The sequence below is a fragment of the Macaca mulatta genome, chromosome 4 (genome assembly GCF_049350105.2).
Source record: "Macaca mulatta isolate MMU2019108-1 chromosome 4, T2T-MMU8v2.0, whole genome shotgun sequence".
Lineage (NCBI taxonomy): Eukaryota > Metazoa > Chordata > Mammalia > Primates > Cercopithecidae > Macaca > Macaca mulatta.
This window is the reverse complement of record NC_133409.1, coordinates 43,621,065-43,642,015: the sequence shown is the minus strand read 5'-3', so window position 1 is coordinate 43,642,015 and position 20,951 is coordinate 43,621,065. Positions and strand designations below refer to the sequence as shown.

The following is a 20,951-nucleotide window of genomic DNA, read 5'->3' as shown; positions in this document are numbered from 1 at the left end:
TTTTCCATCTTTAGGCATTTATTTTTTCAGTCAACTCTATTTTTCTTCCAACTCTTGTTATAATGTAATTATTGTAGGCATGTGAGAGTGTGTTTGTGTGATTGTTGAAATGGCCGGGGGTAGAGGGGGAGGTGAATTTCCTTGGAACCGTTCTGTTCATATCTTTCAGTATATGTCATTCTGTTGATGGGAAATTCTTGACATCTTTTCAAGTTTTGGAAATAAAGTGGTCCTGGCTTATTTGCTTGTGGATTGCTCCTTTGTCCTCAAAGTCTGTTCCTGAGGTATAGACATGGATTTTGTAGACCCAGCCTTTGCAGTTTTAACCTTCTTTTGACACCTTAAAACCCACCAGTCTTTAATATTGAACTTGGTGTTTGGGATATTTCTTTATATAGTAGGTGCAAGTTTGGTGAAATTGAGGGGTAAGAACAAAAAGGAACGTCACATTTTTCTCTCCTTAAGCATTCGATTAATTCTCACTACAGAGAGTATCTAGTTGCAGTGGATTTCCAAGGAGTCATGGGCTGACATGAATTTAAGTATTTCCGAAAAATAATTTTAGATGAAAGGCATTATGAGCTCTCATCACACTGTTTCTTTACAAAATTGTTCTATAAAAAGTTTAGGTATGAAGAGTCGGTGGTATTATTGGATGAAGGTACATGCTACCTGGTGTAATTTCCACAGTGCAGCTGAAATCATTACAATCCAATGATAGCTTAAGGTTTACAATTTCGAATTGAATATGGGTGTGGAATTGTCACTGGGTAGGACATCTGCAGCTTCAACATATTTTTCTCCACCCATTCCCATAGCAGCCATTTCATTTTATTAAAGAATCTCTCATTTTCTTGGACTCTTAGTTTCTGTGGTAACTCAGAAAACTTAAAAAACTCAAACGTATGGCATGTGATGACAACTAAGTGCTTTTACGCTGAAGTGTGTGTTCTAATCAGGAATCCACAATCTCACCCTTTTAAAGCCTGTTCTCTGATCTGCCAGCAGCTAGGACAAACAGTTGACTTTCTACTCGCTTCCTGTGACTTATAGCTTCTTGATTTACAATAATAATTTTTAAGTTGTCCTTTGCCCTACGTATGAAGCAAGCCCATGATAAAGTAAGGATGAGTGAGATTAAGCAGAAGAATAGTAAGAGCTACTTGTTGATGCTTTGTTCTTACTTTGGAAAAGTGGCTTTCATTCATTGGTCTGTGGCTAGCCAAGGTCCTAGGGGCTATTGCATATGTGGTTGTGATTAGCATTGATTTTAAAGGAAACATGATTGCTCTTCCTTTGGTTTAAATCATGTTCCTGTGTGTTTCTTGTAATTGCTGAAAGAAAACATTTAAATCAGATCGCTTCCCACATTGATGCAGGATTTCCTTTTCTCTACTTAGACTGTTTCTTTTCTGAAGCCAGGTCCACTCAGCTTTGTGTCAATTTGGCCTTCCTTGAAGAAGGATGCCATCTTTCTCATTACTGTCACTATGGTAACTCATATAGTTGCAATCACTCTTTGCTATTGAAGTATCTCAGATACATCAGCTTCTCCCAACTACATTTTGTATGTGCAACATTTGAGCACTCAGTCTTCGGGAAGATGTACTGTAAAGTTCAGCTAAGGTCTCTGTGGCTAACAAAGGCATGGTGTGTTCCTTCACTGTGTAGCAAGTGATCCATTATGGTCTGGGAAGTGAATTGTGGCTAATCATATGATTAATAGCAAGTAATATGATTAATAGCAAACTACTGTGTGTACCATTGACAGATTATTCTAAGAAGTAGAATAGGCCAGGTGCCATGTCTCAAACCTATAATCCCAATGCTTTAGAAGGCCGAGGAGGGAGGATCACTTGAGGCCCTGAGTTCAAGACCAGCCTGGGTAACATAAGGAGACCTTGTCTCCACAAAAAAATTAAAAAATTAGCCAGATGTGGTGACATGGAACTGTAGTCCCAGCTACTTGGGAGGCTGAGGCGGGAGGATTGCTTGAAGCTAGGAGTTCGAGGCTACAGTGAGTCATGATTGTGCCACAGCACTCTAACCTGGGCAATAGGGTGAGACCCTGTCTCGAAAAAAATTTTTAAAGAATAAATAAAAATTAGAATAAAATGTTTTTACTACTAAAGCTACGTGGAACATAATTACACTTCTCTGAAATGGTTCCGAATGCAAATTTCTTAATTATAGTAAATCAGCTTTAACTTTATAAATACTAATTATCTTTGCAGTGCTTCTCTAACTTCGGTGAAGACTTTTTAAAAGAAATTTCCAAACCATTACAGACTGATATTTTGTAAAACATAAAATCATGTGCTTGTGTGATATCACCACATTGTCAAACAGCTATAAAAGTTCTTAAACATTTAATCTCATTTCCTGTACTAATCTTGTTATAGACTGGTAGTGAAGTACTGTTCTACTGGCACTGGTTAGTAGACAAATCTGCATTAGTTTCCCAGAGCTGTCATAACAAATTACTGCTTAGTGAGTGGCTTATCCAGAAATGTATTCTCTCACAGTTCTAGAGGCTAGAAGTCTGAAATCAAGGAGTTGGCAGGGCCATGCTCCCTCTGAAGGCTCCAGGAAAGACTCTTCCTTGCCTCTTCCACTTCCTGATGGCTCCAGGCATTTCTTGGCTTGTGGTAACATCACTTGAGTTTCTGCCTGTCTTCCCACAGCCTTCTTTCCTGTGTGTTTCGCTGTGTCTCTGTGTCAGATGTTTTTCTGATAAGAACACCACTCATTGGACTTAGGGCCCACCCTTAATCCAGTATATCACTTCACCTTAATTAATTACGTCTGCAAAGACCCTATTTCCAAATAAGGTCATATTCCAGGGTTGTGAGCGGACATGATTTTGGGAGGACACTATTCAACCCAGTTCAGTGGACAGCATGTAAAATCACGTAGCTTGAGGGCAGCTGCATGGGAGGTGTGTTTAATGGAGAACTGTAAGAATGATATCCAACTTAGCTGCTTTGAGGATGCCTTTGAAACTATGGCAATGCGAATTTAAGATGAGTTTGTATGTGTAAGTAGAAGAGTTGAAAATGTACATACCCATTATGATCAGTCATGCAAAGGAAAATGTTGCCTTTTTATTTCCTTTAATCGATTCGGCTTCTTTCATGAACTCTTATCCCGCTGAGAAGGGGTAAAACAAAAAACAAAATTGAACTTAGCTCACTGCAGTCAACTCAGTGTGAGCCAAAAATTTAAACGGTTGCATTAGATAGCTCAGTCTGTTGGATGACTCAGTCTTTCAACATTCTCCTGCTTATCCTCCTTCTCTTCAAAGGGGACTTTGTTGCTAAGTCCCCCTTATTAGTATAACAAAAGTGAACCATGCTAAAATATGTACTTTTGAAATAATTGGTTTGATTATTATACAACGTTGAAAATTTTAAAGCAGACTCTCTGCTGTTGAGTTTTAAACATGAGGTAATATTTTTTAAATGATGTTGGTTTTATTTTTATTTTGTTGAGACAGAGTCTTGCTCTGTTACCCAGGCTGGAGTGCAGTAGTGTGATCTTGGCTCACTGCAACCTCCGCCTCCCAGGTTCAAGTGATTCTCCTGCCTGAGCCTCCCGAGTGGCTGGGACTACAGGCGCACACCACCTTGCCTGGCTAATTTTTGTACTTTTATTAGAGATGCGGTTTCGCCATGTTGGCCAGGCTGATCTCGACCTCCTGACCTCAAGTGATTCGCCTGCCTCGGCCTCCCAGAGTGTTGGTATTACAGGCGTGAGCCACCACACCTGGCCTGATGTTGCTTTTAATAGGGACAGGATGCATACATATATCCTTCTGTGCTCCAGGAATAATTTCACTGTATTTTATGAGCATAATAGACCTTACGTTCCTGAATTTACTAATGGATTTTACCTGATTTTGCATTCTCTCTAGGGACTTTTTACCTGGTTTGTGTTGGACTAGGTTCTTTCCCTTCCTCAGCCTTTATGTGTCTTCCAAGAGGTAGAAATCTAGTTTCATGGAGCAGAAAAGTGGTAAATTCTGTGGAATTGGGTGTGTCCCAGCTGCCTGCATGCCCCGAACGACAGGGTCCTGTCTATACTCTTTTTTGCTTCACAAGTTACTGATTTAGGAAGGCCTTTAGGTTGTCTAATAATAGCAAAGAGTTATGTTGGAGATTACAGCTATGAACAATCTCAGGCATGTGCCTCTGCTCCCACAAGGGCAGTTCATATTAGAAACTAACCCTATCCTTCCTCATTGTGTACCCTGAAACAGATCACAGGCCTCTTTCCAGTTGTCTCGTGTATGTTGTGTATGTAAAAGAATTCCTTAGATTCTTTTCTTGGCAGCATTTGGAAAATAATGTTAGGAATCAGAAACAGATTTGTTATTTCTGTGCTCAAACAAGTGCATTTTTCAAGTGAGCTAGTAAGCAACCATTTGCTCTGGAAGGTCCCTAGCCTCTTGTTAAATCTGGTAATAAGCTATCAGATAATCAGTGAGCAAAGTTTATGCTAGTTGATTCTGAGCACCATTTTGAAAGATTTTTAAAAATCAAAATGCAAAGCAACCCTGGGAATATGGCATCTGTCTGACTCTGGACATTTTACTATCATGCATTTAGATGTCGAGTTTTATATAAATTATCAGTGGCTTTTAGAACTATTGTTCTACAATTCTTTCTGGTTCTTTCCTGCTCCTTTCATTTAAAATTGCATATAATTGTTAGTGGGTAATCAACAGCTACCAAGCGGAATTCCCATTTGCTCAGTCTGCAATTTAAAATAGCACTTTTAATAAACACAGTGGTAATAACACGCATTTTTCAGACTGGTGGGGAAAGCCCTTGGAATTTAATAAACGAAACAAAGCTGGCTAGACTTCTATTTCTTTTGTCTTTTCCTTGAAAACGTTATCATGCTTTTTAGTTGTCTTTTTTTCCTTCCATGAATAATCAAAATCTGTTTTTTAAATATGTTGCAGTAGAAGCCAGATTACCATGTTAAATAGGTTGTGTAATACTATATATTGAGATGTTACCCTATGGACTAAAAGAGCAGTTAACAGAGTTTTGCTGCCTAAAACAAGGAGAACTTGAGGTCTGCTTGTTTCTGGAGCATGCTCTGTGCAAGGATTCATGCTCTGGGTAATTTTGTGGAACTGAATCAAATAACTTGAATTACTGAAAGCATTAGCAAATATTTCAGTTAAACTCTTCATTTTAATATCTCCTGTTCCATTTCTACCTATTCTGGTTTCCTTTATTTGCTGATTTTCATGTCTCTCTTTTTTAGGCCCCCTACCTCGCCTTAGCTGTCCTCCTCTGTGATGGCTCATTGGGGGAGCAGTATTACACCTAAGCCATATTGAACTCCTTCTAGTTACAAGGATGTGGTCAGTAGTCTACACACACGTTAGCAAAGGTGATAGTTAATAGGCAAGGCAGATGGACCCGTGTGATAAAGGCAGTTTACCTCTCAGGACGTCATGTCACCACCATTAACCAGGTGCAAAGGTATGCAGGGGTATATATTTTTCTATGTTAAACATCAGAAGAAAATACTGCTGAAAACAACCTGAGGGTTTTTAAGCAATGAATAGATTTTGCATGATTAAACAGTTTGGCAGGATATGGTATTGGGGATGTGGGGTGGAAGATGGGTAGTCTTAAATTGGGAACATTAATTATTTTATACAATCGTATGTAGCAATTGCATTTAAAATTAAGAGATCTTAATTTGACAGCCAACAGAATGACAAATAATTTGATTTAATGTCAGCAGCATTGATCTTGTATCTGGTGATTATGTGAATTTATCAGTCTTTGTTAACTTAGATTACATTTAGAACTTTTTTTGTTGTTGTTACTGTCAAAAGGTGATTAACCCTGAGAGCCATTGAGACAAAAGGCCGGAGTGACTTGACTGTGGGTTTAACTTGGGGGAGGTGTGCATGATAAGAGAAATGTGAGTGCTCATCACCACTTTTTCTTTGGAATGTCTTCTTATAACAAAAAGATATAAATAGCATAAAGTGAACTTTAGGAGCCACAAGTTGCAGTACACTTTAAGTGAATTTATATATGCACAGAATAGTTTTCAAAAGGTCAGATGATAACATACGTTTGTACTTGTGAAATTTTGCAAGACAGCATTTGAGAGCAAAAGAGAAAATCTCTGCTTTGCTGACCACAAGAGGCCACCTATGTTCTTCATCATTTTATTTCACTGAGTGAACTGTGCAAGGTTCATTGTTGCTGGAACTTTCAGAATAAAAGTTGAGACAGATGCTTCTGCTCTCTCGAGGGCGCGAGCGTTGCGAGCAGGGTCAGGGGAGGAAGAATAGTGACTTGATGAGTGGTCTCTTAGGAAAGGGAAGGCAAAGGGGACCACAGGAGCCTGGCTGATGAGCCTGGCAGATGCCTAGAGGATGCTTGATTTGGTAGAAGATCACATGGGGAAACTGGGTTATACCAGACATTGAGAGTGGCAACTTTTCTGATTCCAAACAGAGTAAATGAGAAAGGGGCCTCAGAAAATGCCTTGGTGTTAGCTACGTGGGATGGCATGGCAAAAGAAAATGAAGTATATGAACACACCTAGCCCCAGTGGTGGTACTCTATCTCTCCTTCCTTAGCCATCTCCTACAGATTTGTACTTTTGCTTTATCTAGACCCTTTCCTAATTTTAAGAGGACAAAGGAAGCTCAAGTCCCGTCTTTTTTCCTGGAAAAGTTTTGCTGTAACCGAATACCCAGTATTTTATGCAAAAGAGGTCAATATTCTCCCAAGGTGGCTAATTATATGTCAAAGGGTATCCAAGATTTGTTGATATTTTGAAATACCTCTGAAGTTCATCAACTCTGACCAAAATATTTTGATAGAATTTGGGGTGTGTTAATTTCATTGAGTGTTGATGAGCACTTACCATGCACCAGTCACTGTTCCTACCCCCAGGAAACTCTTCCTCTCTGATGCTCTGGACTTCTCACTGGTCTGGGTCTCTTCAGTCCCAAGACTTCTGGTTGTTTTCCTGCCCGCTGTAAAGGTGCTGCTTCTTGTGCCAGCTTTCGGGGGTTCTTCTTTCCCCAAGATTGACTTTGCGAACAAAGCAAAGCCAGAGACTTTGTAAAGGGTTTCCCTGCTAATCATGACCCAAATAACCCAAATAATTAACACAGGTTTGTAAAGAATATTCAAGAAATCCCAGCTCTATCCATTAATCATATCTGCTTATCCCTGGAGTAAAGATCTCCGTAGCTCTGATACTGGATCCTGCCTAATAGAATAGTGAGGATTAAGTAATAATTTACATAAGATGCTGGTATTTTCTCTGTAATATATAGTGATGTTATTTAAATTTGACCTCTCTAAGGGCTTAATTTGGGCTTGTGAAAGTAAAGACTGATTTGTACCCTAATTTGCAAATATGGTATTTCTGCATAGTGAGAAAGGCAGATGTATTTCTCAGTTTTCATCACAGCATATTTACGCCAAGTTTTAAAAAGTTTTCTGGACCTACACAGTTGTATAAATACATCCAGATGAATAAAAAAGTATTACAAGTCACATATATTGGCAAAGGAGCGTGGTAGCAACACAAATATTTTGAAAGCTATGTAAGCCAGTGAGAGTATCCTGATACTGCTCTAACAGCTCCAACGGAAGTGTTTGCTGCCACAGCAATTGAGACAAAACCTTTCCTTTTTGGAAATGTTTCCTGGCAGAACAAATACTTGATAAAAATTTACAACAAGATTTGAACTGCTCAAGATGGTGCCTTTTATAAAATTGTTTTATTTTTACAAACTCTTTTCACATCAGGAGGAGAGAAATCTGTGGGAGGACGGTTTTATCCTTATATAGGTGGAAATGTCCTTAGTTTAGGTTGACTGCTGTACTGAGGAATTGGGAACGAGCTCCCCTTAATTATGGGTTATTTCTCTTCTTGTTGTATTTCTTCTTCTACCAGTAATTGGCAGCCTATTTTTCATCTCAGAGAGAAGAGGCCAGGGAGTGTAGGAGTTGTCCAACTGAATTGTCAGTCAGTAAATTACGATGGAAGTTTAAAATCAGTAGCATACTCAGAAGATGACATATATCGGGAGTAGGGGGAAAGGGGAGGGTGAGCATCAGGACAAATCCCTAATGCATGCGGGGCTTAAAACCTAGATGACGGGTTGATGGGTGCAGCAAACCACCATGGCACATGTATACCTATGTAACAATCCTGCATGTTCTGCACATGTATCCCAGAACTTAAAGTAAAAAAAAAAGAAAAAGATGACATATGTCCACCTCTCCAAAAATGCGGAGTTTATAAACGCTGAAAAGATTGAATGCAGATGAGTAAAGTTGTGATGTCTGTAAGCATGATTTAAATATAAAACATTAGTTTGATGTTTGCCATCACTTTTAGGTTTGGGTTTACAAGACTGCTCCTATAGAGATGGCTGATAGAGATGGATGCTAAAACATCCAGTGTCGTTTCTGCTTGCCACAGAAAGTCGATGTTGGTTGATATGGCAAATATCATAAATCCTTGTTTGTATGTTATTTGCCTTATGATAACACACTTGGCTGAAAATGAGTTTGTCTTAGTCGCTCCCCAGTCCTCACTCACCTTCATGAAATCATAGAATGGATCCATTGTTGGTGTGTTATCTGCAAAAGATGAAGTGTCTGTGAGCTAGGGGATAACTGGAGCCCCTAAAATAAATGAGATTCGTTTAACACGTGCCATACCACAGGTTTCTCCTAGACTGCTGTTTTGGACTATGTTTGACTAGATTTCCTTTACTCTAATTTTCCCTTGCCCTCTTTTTAATTTTGGAAAGCAACCTTCAACCTCTGTGTGTGAATAGCCACCCTCCTTTGTCTCTTGCTTGACGGTGGCCCCCCAGCAACTAGCTCAGTGTCATGTCTAAAATTAGATCAGTCTGTATGGATGCCCTGTAGGGAAGTGAAAGAACAGGCTCTCTCTGCCAGAGCAGATCGTCACCGCACAATGAAAATTCTCACTTTACGATAATTCCCTAGTCAATGTCATGAGTCTTTTGCTGTTTTACAGTAAGGCAGTCTGGTATTTGGTGTACTGAACTGCAGATACGAATATCCAGCTGCCACATTTTCACCTGGATGTCTAACTGACCTTATGAACATATCAAAACTCCTGTCCCCCACCCCTACCTATCCCACTGCAGACTTCCCCGTTTCATGGCAAATCCATCCTTCCAGTTGCTTAGGCCAAAAACCTTGAAGTCATTTATGACTTCTTTTTTTGGTAAGGGGGTGTCGTGAGGGGAGACAGGATCTTCTTGTTCTGTTGCCCAGTCTGGAGTACAGTGGCACAATTATGGCTCACTGCAGCCTTGACCTCTTGGGCTCAAGTAATCTCACCTTAGCTTCTTGAATAGCTGGGACTACAGGCATGCACCACCATACCTGGCTATTTTTTTTTTTTTTTTTTTGTCAAGGTGGGGTTTTACTGTGTAGCCCAGACTGGTCTCGAACTCCTGGGTTCAGGCCATCCTCCTGCCTTTATCTCCCATAGTGCTGGAATTATAGGCCTGAGCCACTGTGCCCAGCCAACTACTTTTTTTTCTTATTCCTACCTTCAATTTGGCAGAAAATTCTATTGACTATATTAATTTTTTTTCCGCATTATCTGACTCTCTCTCACCATCTGAACTGCTACCTGCTTAGCCTGAATTTCACCTGGATTATGATAATAGCTTCCCTTTACAGCCTGCTTTCAACCCAGTAGCCCGAGTAAATCTTTTAAGACAAGCGATATCGTGCCAGTCCTTGCTTTAAAGCCTCATTTCACTCGGAGTAAAAGCTCGTCTTGACAATTTCTCTTTATTTTTGAAATATCAATCACAGGCTTGAAATAAACCTACGAGGAGAAAGTGTTTTCTCAGCTACAGAACTTGCAGCTGCATCAAACCTTTAGTCTGGCAGAAAAGGCAAAGTTTTCCCTGCCAGAACTACTGTCCCAGCTGAGTCGTGCTCTTGTTTGATGCTCCTAGAAGGTATGGTCTTTAATGAGACTCCTCCATCTTTTCCTTAATGCAAGTGAGGATTGTTCCACCCCATCTCATTTTATCATTAAAAGTGGCAATCTGTGTACTAAATGCAGCCACAGAGATTTACCTTTGGGCTTTATTAACTGAGTTTGATAGAGTTTCTGTTGGAATTTTGGAAAACTGATTCCCATGGCTTTATTGATAGGGATTAAGTTAGAAATAATCAGCAGGGAGCCTGTAGAAGAACTAACTTAAATGTTGGAGCCAGGTTAGTTTTTATTTGTATGCATATATCTCTTGTGCCGAGATTGATGTGTGATGAAGTCTATGAAAAAGACTTTGCTGGTAAGTACAGGGTATTTTACCCTTTCAGAGTGCTCCTTTTCTTTCATAGCATTATTAAAATGGAGAGTAGGATCCAGTCCAACTCACTGAGTGGGATTTGCACGTTCTATGGGACATGAATCCTCTTTTTTTGTGTGGTCGTCATGTACCGAGGGTCCTTTGGTTTTCCTGCTAGATTGTAAGCTCCTTGAGGGCTAAGTCCATTAACTTGATCCAGAAGAATTCCAGTAGATATTGCTGATTAAAGGAATGAAATATTAATATTTAATCTGGTTTCGGTAAAAAGACTTTAACCATCACTCTCTATGCAAACAAATTTCAATGGGACTGAAAATACGCAGGCTATTAATTAGCAGAGCAAGAAAGATTTTTAATTCTGAGTTTCATTTTTTGTAGCAGCTCAATCAAAAAATCTGATGAAACAGTTTCAATCATTAATGGCCTGTAGCATGTGGAAGCTGGTCATAGAGGAGGAGAAAATTTAATGTGTTTCTAGACATTTAAACATTCAGAACAAATGAGTCTCAGCTTCATGGTGACTGGAAGGGAGACAAGCTTCCCGTGTAGCTTCTTGCTCTTAGAAGTGGCAGGTCACCATCTGGAGAATGGCCCATTCCCTGCTGGCCCTTCTCAAGCATCACTCTGAAGTGGCTACACTTCTCTTGACTAAAAAGGATTAAGGATTTACTCACCAAGGAAAAACACACCCTTTATCTAAGCACTTTCCTCACTCTAGGGTTTTCAGTGTTTTAGAAAAACACTCCAATGCATAGTCCCATGAATGGGCAATTGATCATAGACAGAAAAAAAAATTATTTTCAGAAATATGAGATTATTTCTCTTAGCAGTCATCATTTAAGTGTGTGTGTGTGTGTGTGTGTGTGTGTGTGGTTTTTTTTTTTTTCTTTTTTTGAGATGGAGTTTCACTTTTTTTGCTCAGGCTGGAGTGCAATGGAGTGATCTTGGCTCACTGCAACCTCCACCTCCCGGGTTCAAGCAATTACCCTGCCTCAGCCTCCTGAGTAGCTGGGATTACAGGCCCAGCTAATTTTGTATTTTTAGTAAAGACAGGTTTTCTCCATGTTAGTCAGGCTGGTCTTGAACTGCTGACCTCAGGTGATCTGCCCACCTCAGCCTCACAAAGTGCTGGGATTACAGGCGTGAGCCACTGTGCCCGGCGGTAATTTTTTTAAAATAGTAATATTCATTGAAGTTTTATTTCATTTGGTCTTTCTACCCTTTGTTCTAAATTTGTAGGTCCATTTGATTATTTTCTAGGGTTTCCCTGTATGTATTTCATTCTGTTGCCATTGCATTTGTTCCTCATTTTCTCTAAATGTGTTCACAATCAAGTCACTATGTGTTTTTGTCTTTTAGGTACTATTTGAGCAAGTTGATTATTACTCAAGACCCCATGTCAGAGTGCACCTGGAGGTACTCTGTTAATCTGTTGAGTAATTAAGTGCTTGGCTACCTTAAGGACTTCATTCCTTCCCCTTTATTTCTGTGAACTGTTATGGTTATTAAAAGTTGTAGGAACCTTGACCTCCAATAGGCTGCCTTTTCAGCTTCTGTCTTGTAAGTGGGATCGTCATTTTAATGACAAGTTGAGATCTTATTAGATTACACATTCGGGATGAACCTGGAATCTTCCATGATGCTATTACCTATGAGTAAAATTTCTGCATGTAAAACAGAAAGACCCCTAACCTAGGAATCAGAGTTTCTGATCCCAAGTCTAGCATTTATTGACTCAGAATAAGCCACCTAACTACTCTGAGCCACTTGTTGCCATCTAATAAATAGAAGTGATTGCCCTGCTTGCTTGATGGGGTGATTTTTGGGGGGATCAAATGAGATAAGATACCCAGAATGTAGCCAGAAACTAGGAATCCTCTTTCCTTCTCCTCTCCCATTCTCTTGTACTTCTTGTCAATTCCATCCCTTCTCTCCAGGCCGTGAGTCACCACCGCCTCAATGAGGTGACTGTTAGCATCTCATGCCTTTGTTATTAGGCTCCTGACTTCCGGATCCTAGGCTAATTACCTAGCATTCCTTCTCCAAACTCTATCCAGAATGAAAAAAACACATCACAACTGTTTCTTCTCCGGTTAAAAATTCTTCAGTTCCCTACCACCACCGTTCCATTGCCTTCAGGATGAAGTATAAATTCCCTAACATGATATATAGGAGCCCTTCATGATAGGATGCTTCCTTATTTTCTTCTTGAGCTTCAATTCTCAGTAGCCTCTTCCCCCATCCATATTTCCCATTGTGTTCACCTTCCTTTGCATATGCCAGGACCCTCTGCCTTGAGGGAATATCTGCTTCTCTGCTGTTGCTTCAACCTGATCTTTAGATTAGACTTATAGGATTCAGTTCAGAGGTTACCTCCTCTTGGAAGTTCTCCATAATATTCCAGTGCTGGTTAGTAACCCTTTTCTGTATTGCCTATCAGAGTGTCATACAGCTGTCTGTTTTCTTGTGCTAGGCAATAAGAACCTAGAGGGCAGGGAATGTATATTGTTCATTGCCGTTGATGCCAGGAAGCACATAAGTATTGGCTAAATTACCTTGTTAATAATGGAAAAAAATTTAAGATATAAAGGAAAATTCTGATGTATCATCTGCTTTAATATCAGAAAAAGAATTAGCCAGGTATTGTGGCTCACACTTGTAATCCCAGCACTTTGGAAGGCTGAGGCAGGCGGATCACTTGAGGTCAGGAGTTGACCCGCCTAAGCAACATGGCAAAATCCTGTCCCTACAAAAACAGAAAACAAAAAGACAAAAAAATTAGCCAGATGTGGTGGCACACACCTGAAGTCTCAGCTACTGTGGAGGCTGAAGTGGAGGTCAAGGCTACATTGAGCCGAGATGGTGCCATTGCACTCCAGCCTGGGCAGCAGAGTGAGACCCTGTTTCAGAAAAAAGAAGAGAAACAAAATGGTTGACAAATGAAGTAGATCTAAGAAAAACAGAAACAAAATGGAAAGCTTTACCCTGCCCCCTTATTTGAAGTTACAAACTGACCGTTCTTACCTGGAATACCACGCCTTGCCCTGGAAAATTGTATTTAAGAAGGAGTACCACAATATTCTGTAAGAGTAAATTAACATGGATATTGTCAAGCAAAGGCAGTTAATTCAAGACTAGGAGTGATGCTGTTTATTACCTGGAATGGTGGTGAAAACTGAAAATATGAACCCATTCAAGAAAATACAAACAGTTTAATGATTGATTTATATCTTAGTTCGGACTGCTATAACCATAGACTGGGTGACCTGTAAACCACAAATTGTGTTTCTCACAGTTCTGTAGGCTGGACGTCTGAGATCAAGGTATCAGCACAAATTCTGGTGAGGTTCCTCTTCCAGGTTGCAGACTGCCGTCTCCTCATAGTATTTTCACATGGAAAAAGAGGGAAGAAAGCTGTGGCCTCTTTTTTTAAAAAAAATTATTTTAAATTATATCTCAGTAGTCAAAAACTATTGAACAGGTGGTTTTTGGTTGCATGGATAAGTTCTTTAGTGACGATTTCTGAGATTTTGGTGCACTTGCCACCTGAGCAGTGTATGCCCTACCCAACATGTAGTCTTTTATCCCTCACCCCACTCCCATCCTTTCCCCCGAGTCCCCAGAGTCCATTATACCATTTTTATGCCTTTGCATCCACATAGCTATATATCGCTATATTTGGTGACTCACTTAGTAGCTACCACTTATAAGTGAGAACGTACAATATTTGGTTTTCCATCCCTGAGTTACTTCACTTAGACTAATGGCCTCCAGCTCGATCCAAGTTGCTGCAAAGAGCATTATTTCACTCAGTTTTATGGCTGAGTAGTATTCCATGGTATATATATCACATTTTCTTTATCCACTCTTTGGTTGTTGGGCATTTAGGCTGGTTCCATGTTTTTGCAATTGCAAATTGTGCTGCTATAAACATGCATGTGCGTGTATCTTTTTCATATCATGACCTCTTTTCCTTTGGGTAGGTATCCAGTAGTGGTATTACTGGATCGAATGGTACTTCTACTTTGAGTTCGTTAAGGAATCTCCGTCCTGTTTTCCATAGTGGTTGTACTAGTTTACAGGTCTGCCAGCAGTGTGAAAGTGTTCCCTTTTCACCACATCCATGCCAACATGGTCATTCTTGCAAGAGTAAGGTGGTATCTCATTGCAGTTTTAATTTGCATTTCTCTGGGGCCTCTTTTATAGGTGCACTAATTTTATAGGTGCACTAATTCCATTCATGGGGTCTTCACTCTGATGACCTAATCACCTTCCAAAGGCCCCACCTCCTAATACCATCACATTGGGGGTTAGGATTTTAACATAAGAATTTTGGGGAGACAAACATTCACACCATTGTAATCTGTAATTGATTATTAAGGCAAAATGGTCTGTTTGAGTCTTCTGGAATTAAATAATTCAAATAATGGAAAACAACACCAGTCTACTGAATATGATAGGCAAAAATTTTTACCCCTGTGACTTTTATTCCTGCCATGTCTGTCAGTATGTTACACTATATGGCAAAAAGGGCCTCTTCAGATGTCATTAAAGTTACTAATCAGTGACCTTACCAAAGGGAGATTAGCCTGGATTATCCAAGTGGGCCTAGTGTCATCAGAGGAGCACTGAAAAGCAGAGCTCTCTCCGGTTGATGGCAGAGGGGAAGTTGAGAGATTCTTCAGGTGAGGAGTCAGTGTGCTGTTGCTGGTTTGAAGATAGAGGGAGCAGTAGGAGATGAGAAGGAACTGAATTCTGCCAACAATGAGCTTGGAAGCTGATTCTTCTGCATAGCCTTCAGATAAAAGCCCAGGCTGGCCGACTCTTAAGTTTAGGCCTTGTGAGACCCTAAGCAAGGCCCCCAGCCAAGCCCACTGGACTGCTAACCTGCAGAACTGTGAGATAATAAATGGGTATTATCTGCAGGTGCTAAATTCATGGTAAGTTGTTATAACAGCATGTGACATGGCTCTCATAAAGGCAACATTGAGAATGAGCCTTTAGAAAGGCTGTAGAAAACTACTGCATCATTAAAACAAAACAAAAATGGAGTTGAGGGACAGGAGTGTCTTGCTTTGGGAACCTTTCTATTAGAAAGATTTGATTTCCAGTAGACCTTAATATTGGACGATGTCTGACAAACACCAAAATTGAATGACCTTTCTGACACCTGCAAGGCAGTCTTTATTTCTGGCTGATGCAAGATCTTTCCCTGACCCCTGGCACATCATAGTTGACCCAGTGCTTGCTCCGAAGTGTGTCTCAGACTTCTAAAGGCCCCAGTGGAGACATCAGTCAAGGGAATCTTATGCTATTATATGCTGACTTTGTGCAGGAGAGGTTAACAATAATAAATTCAAGGAATGAAGATTGTTTTGGGTAGTAGAATATCAAAGGCTCATTCTCAATTTTTCCAAGTGTTTTGTAAAAAATAGGACATTTGAGATGTTTACTTTTCAGCACTGTTTTTCTAATGTCACCTTTATGAGGACCATGCTGTTTGTCAAAGGCGCCCTTGAACCCCAAATACTGGAAACGTACTAATCTTGTTAATGAGAAGAGAGGATTTGATTTTGACTTCATTCCGGAAATACTGTATTCTCTTACTGCAATTCTAAAAACCGTTCATTTTACTTGTCATGTACAGGATAGACAAAGACTTAAGTCTGGTCTGTGTTTTGCCAATGTGGTGAATCTGTCCATATTAAAACAGTTGACTTGGTATCAAAATAGAGAACAATTGTGTCTGTAGAGGATGATAAATAATAGCAGTTAGAAATTAACAGAGTTGATAATCCTGTTTAATCCCTCACCTTTTAGAAATTAAGTGGTTGGCCGGGCGCGGTGGCTCAAGCCTGTAATCCCAGCACTTTGGGAGGCCGAGACGGGTGGATCACGAGGTCAGGAGATCGAGACCATCCTGGCTAACATGGTGAAACCCCGTCTCTACTTAAAAAAATACAAAAAACTAGCCGGGCAAGGTGGCGGGCGCCTGTAGTCCCAGCTACTGGGGAGGCTGAGGCAGGAGAATGGCGTAAACCCGGGAGGCGGAGCTTGCAGTGAGCTGAGATCGGGCCACTGCACTCCAGCCTGGGCGACAGAGCGAGACTCCGTCTCAAAAAAAAAAAAAAACAAACAAACAAAAAAAGAAATTAAATGGTTACTGCCTTTGTTTGTCTAGAGAACAAATCATGAATTATACATTTATCCCTCTCAAAACATCAAATAACAAGAATTATAGGTAACTTCTTGAATGACTAGTCAAAGAATGAAAATTTAAAAGGCAGGTTAGGTTGGCAGGTAAATTGTCACTCTCCACTTCCTTTCTTCCTGGACTCCAGAACTTGGCACAGTTGTCAACTCATATCTGCCTTGATTTTGTTTTTCTTCTAAAGATGAGCTCATCCCTTCCTTCTGAATGGATACCTTTGTCTCTTTCACTCTGTTCCGCAGCTCTCCTTTGCTTCTCTGTTACTCCGGCTATTCTCTGAGTATTAGGAATATATCTTAAAAAGTAATACAAGAAATAAAATCTTGGTATTTTAGGCTTATGTAATCATCTGGAATTATATTTACTTGTATAGCTTTATAATTATGTCAAATAACTTGCTTTCTCTCCACAGTCACCTTGAGTTGTATACGTATAATTTACCAGTTTCCAGTACACTACAAAATATGGATTGGAATATGGCCTGCTTAGCTCAGAGGAGGAATGTAAGAAGCGTAAATAAAAGGAAAAGTCTGGCATTCAGTTCACAGGCTCTTGTTTGAGGCTTTCTAATCACTAATGACTTTGGCTCAGCCAGTAGAAGTATGTGGCAAGTCACTTAACTTCCCGGGGTCCCAGCTCTTTCATCTCGACTACACAGATGGTAATTCCCTAACTCATAAGGGCTTCATGAACTTTAAATGGGGCAATGCATGCAAAGCTTGCTTGGAACCTGGCTAGACCCAGGAACTGTTAACTACTATTTTTCTTTCTGTCATGTGTGTGTTCAATGCTACACAACCTCTGAAAATCTAACTGGTATTTGTCACGCTGGAGCCTCAAAGAGGATCTTTTCACTTTGGGTTTTCAGTCTCCTAAGTGGATTGGTAACGGGCGTAGTATGTACCCACTTCTTTCGACTGTTCATATGTAAATGCTTTCAACAAATGCCTGGACACTGGTAATCCGGCTGCTCTCTGACTTGCCATTTATCTTGAGCTATAAATTCAGCCGCTATTCATGGATGCAAATGAGGGATTTGTTTTCATGGTGCTGCAAGCCTCATAAGCCTTATTAGTCTTTTGTCACTTCAGATTTAAAAAAGAACAAACTTTTAAAAAAATTTTTTGGGGCCGGGGGCACTTTTGCCCTCCTCGTTTTAGACTCCCAGACTGCCATTTGTAAGCAAACTCAGAATGATCCTCTAAATGTCTATGATTTTTGGTGTTTCATAGTGTTTTTTTTTCCCCTTCTGTACTTAATCTTAGTTTCCCAAATATGTAACCATGAAAGAAATCCTTATCTGCACACAATCCAATGCAGCCTCCCAGCGCTGGTCTTGACCTCATATGTCAATAGGGTAGAGGAAGAGCGAAGGCTCAGATTTGTGTGCTGCCTACACAGCTGGCTCAGTTTGCTTTCTTGTTTAAACGCCCCAAAGCAAAGACAAAGACACTAATGTTAGACACATGACAGGGTGGAGTGCGGTTCTGAAGTGTATCTTTAAGCCCAAAGAAGCAGGATAGATGCTGGTGGAATTCCCGAAACCACCATGAATGGCAAACTTTATCAATGCTATCAAGATGATTCTGTTCAATTTCAGACCATGTATCAGCTGATTTTGAAATTCATTAGTATAGTGGTTAAAAACACAAGAAAAAGGATATTTAAATTTTAAAAGCAGACTTTTTTAGAAATTAATGATTTAAAGTTACATTTCAAAACTCACGGGATGTGACCAAAACTATATGCAGAGGGAAATTAGTAAGCTCATATATTTTTAAAATAAAAAAGAATAAAAATTAAGCCCCCAACTCGAGGTAAAGTATAAAGAAACATTGAAAAAGCTTATCATAAAAATAGGAGGAAAATGGCAAACCCACTGGAGTTTGTTTCATATATTTACAGGTGTTCTGGGTGAAAGTGGAGAGCGCAGGGAAGTGCCCCGTACAATAGAAAAAGGGAGAAGAGTGAGCACTGTGTATGGTAAAATAGGAAGTTTTGTTTGTCTTTCCAGATAGGGCTCACTCTGTCACCCAGGCTGGAGTGCAGTGGTGCAGTCTTGGCTCACTGCAGCCTTGACTTCCCAGGCTCCACTGACCCTCTCACCTCATCCTTCCCAGTAGTTGGAACTACAGGTGAGCACCACCAGGCGTGGCTAATTTTTGTGTTTTTTAGAGACAGAGGTTTGCCATGTTGCCCAGGCTGGTCCCAAACTCCTAAGCTCAAGTGATCCATCCACCTCAGCCTCCCAAAGTGCTGGGATTATAGGTGTGAGCCATTGCACCTGACTGCAAAATGGAATGTTTTAACATTATGATCTGGGAACTCAGGAGCACATTTAAAATTCTATTCTTTTTATTTTATTTTTGCCCAAATCTTTTCTTTCTTTTTTTTTTTTTTTTTGAGACAGAGTCTGTTGCTCAGGATAGAGTGCAGAAGCATGATCTCAGCTCACTGCAACCTCCTCCTCCCAGGTTCAAGTGATTCTCATGCCTCAGCCTCCCGAGTAGCTGGGATTACAGGCTCCTGCCACCACAGCTAATTTTTGTATTGTTAGTAGAGATGGGGTTTCACCATGTTGGCCAGGCTGGTCTCAAACTCCTGACCTCAGGTGATCCGCCCGCCTTGGCCTCCCAAAGTGCTGGGATTATAGGTGTGAGCCACTGCGCCTGGCCAGGTTAAATATTTTCAAATCGTTCTTTTTTCTAAAAGCCTTCCTTATCAGATCCCAAAGTATTTCTCCAACACTTAAGTAGTCATTAAAACTCCCCTATGGGCCCGTCGCAGTGCCTCACGCCTGTAGTCCCAGTACTGTGGGAGGCCGAGGCGGGCGGGTCACGAGGTCAGGCAATTGAGACCATCCTGGCCAACACAGTGAAACCCTGTCTCTACTAAAAATACAAAAAAATTAGCCTGGCGTGGTGGTGGGCGCCTGTACTCCCAGTTACTCTGGAGGCTGACGCCGGAGAATGGCGTGAACCTGGGAGGCAGAGCTTGAGGTGAGCCGAGATCGTGGCACTGCACTCCAGCCTGGGCAACACAGCGAGACTCTGTCTCAAAAAAAATAAAAAATAAAAACTCCCCTATGTACCCTCATTGTATCAACCCAGCTAACCTTCATTTTTATTTTGTTTTTTTATTTGGCAACAAAGTACATCCTGATTTTATATATTCTAGCTTTGAGTACATTATGGAGCGAGCATATAGGACTGAATCTTTTCCCTCCTTTTTTTTTCAGACAAGGTGTCACTTCTTTGTTCAGGCTGGAATGTAGTGGAATGATTTCAGCTCACTATATCCTCGACTTCCTGGACTCCAGTGATCTTCCCACTCAGCCACCCTGAGTAGCTGGGACTACAGGTGTGCACCACCACACCTGGCTACTTTTTAATATTTTGTAGAGAGAGAATCTTGCTATGTTGCACAGGCTGGTCTCCAACTCCCGGGCTCAAGCAGTGTGTATACTTTGGCTTCCCAAAGTGCTGGGATTATAGGCGTAAGCCACTGTGCTCAGCCCCTTCCTGTTTTTGATAGGGCTGAAACATTCTATTTTTTGTCAGTATGACACAATATTGCACCTAAAATCAAACTTAGAGCTCAACTAGTGCCAGCCTATCATTACAGAGGTGAAAAATCCAACGCCCAGAGACATTAAGCTTCCAGGACTCACATGGCAAGGTGAAGACTAGAAATGTCCATGGTGGGCCAAAACGTGTCTCCATCACAGTCCATAGCCAGCCCGTTTGCCACTTACACGTACCCTTTCAAGATCCTTTCAGCCAAATTTTTCTTTAGCTTTTTTTTTTTTTTTTTTTTTTGAGACGGAGTCTCGCGCTGTGTCACCCAGGCTGGAGTGCAGTGGCGCGATCTCGGCTCACTGCAAGCTCCGCCTCCCAGGTTCACGCCATTCTCCTGCCTCAGCCTCCGAGTAGCTGGGACTACAGGCGCCCGCCACCACGCCCGGCTAGTTTTTTGTATTTTTAGTAGAGACGGGGTTTCACCATGTTAGCCAGGATGGTCTCGATCTCCTGACCTCGTGATCCACCCGTCTCGGCCTCCCAAAGTGCTGGGATTACAGGCTTGAGCCACCGCGCCCGGCCTCTTTAGCTTTTATTACACGAACCTTTGGCAAGCAGGGCTCCCATCATTCAGATGATTTTTAAGTATTCTTTTAAATTGATTTCTGATGTTTAAGAATGGGCTTCTGATAACGTTTTATGATATCCTTCAATATTTTTTTGTGTGCCCATTTGCTAGGGAAGAAAACCTTTAAATCACTCTACTAGTGTTTCCTATTTGGGAAACTTTTTGGCAATATCTCCTAAAGCTGACTATGCACACAGTCTCTGACCCAGCAAATTCCCCTTC

The 20,951-nt window shown here is 40.7% G+C and overlaps 1 protein-coding gene across 5 annotated transcripts in view; it reads left to right on the top strand.

Moving 5' to 3' along the window:
* The window catches only part of NHSL1 (NHS like 1), a 217,542-nt gene that overhangs the window by 94,905 nt on the left and 101,686 nt on the right, over nt 1-20,951 (top strand). The window lies entirely within an intron of this gene.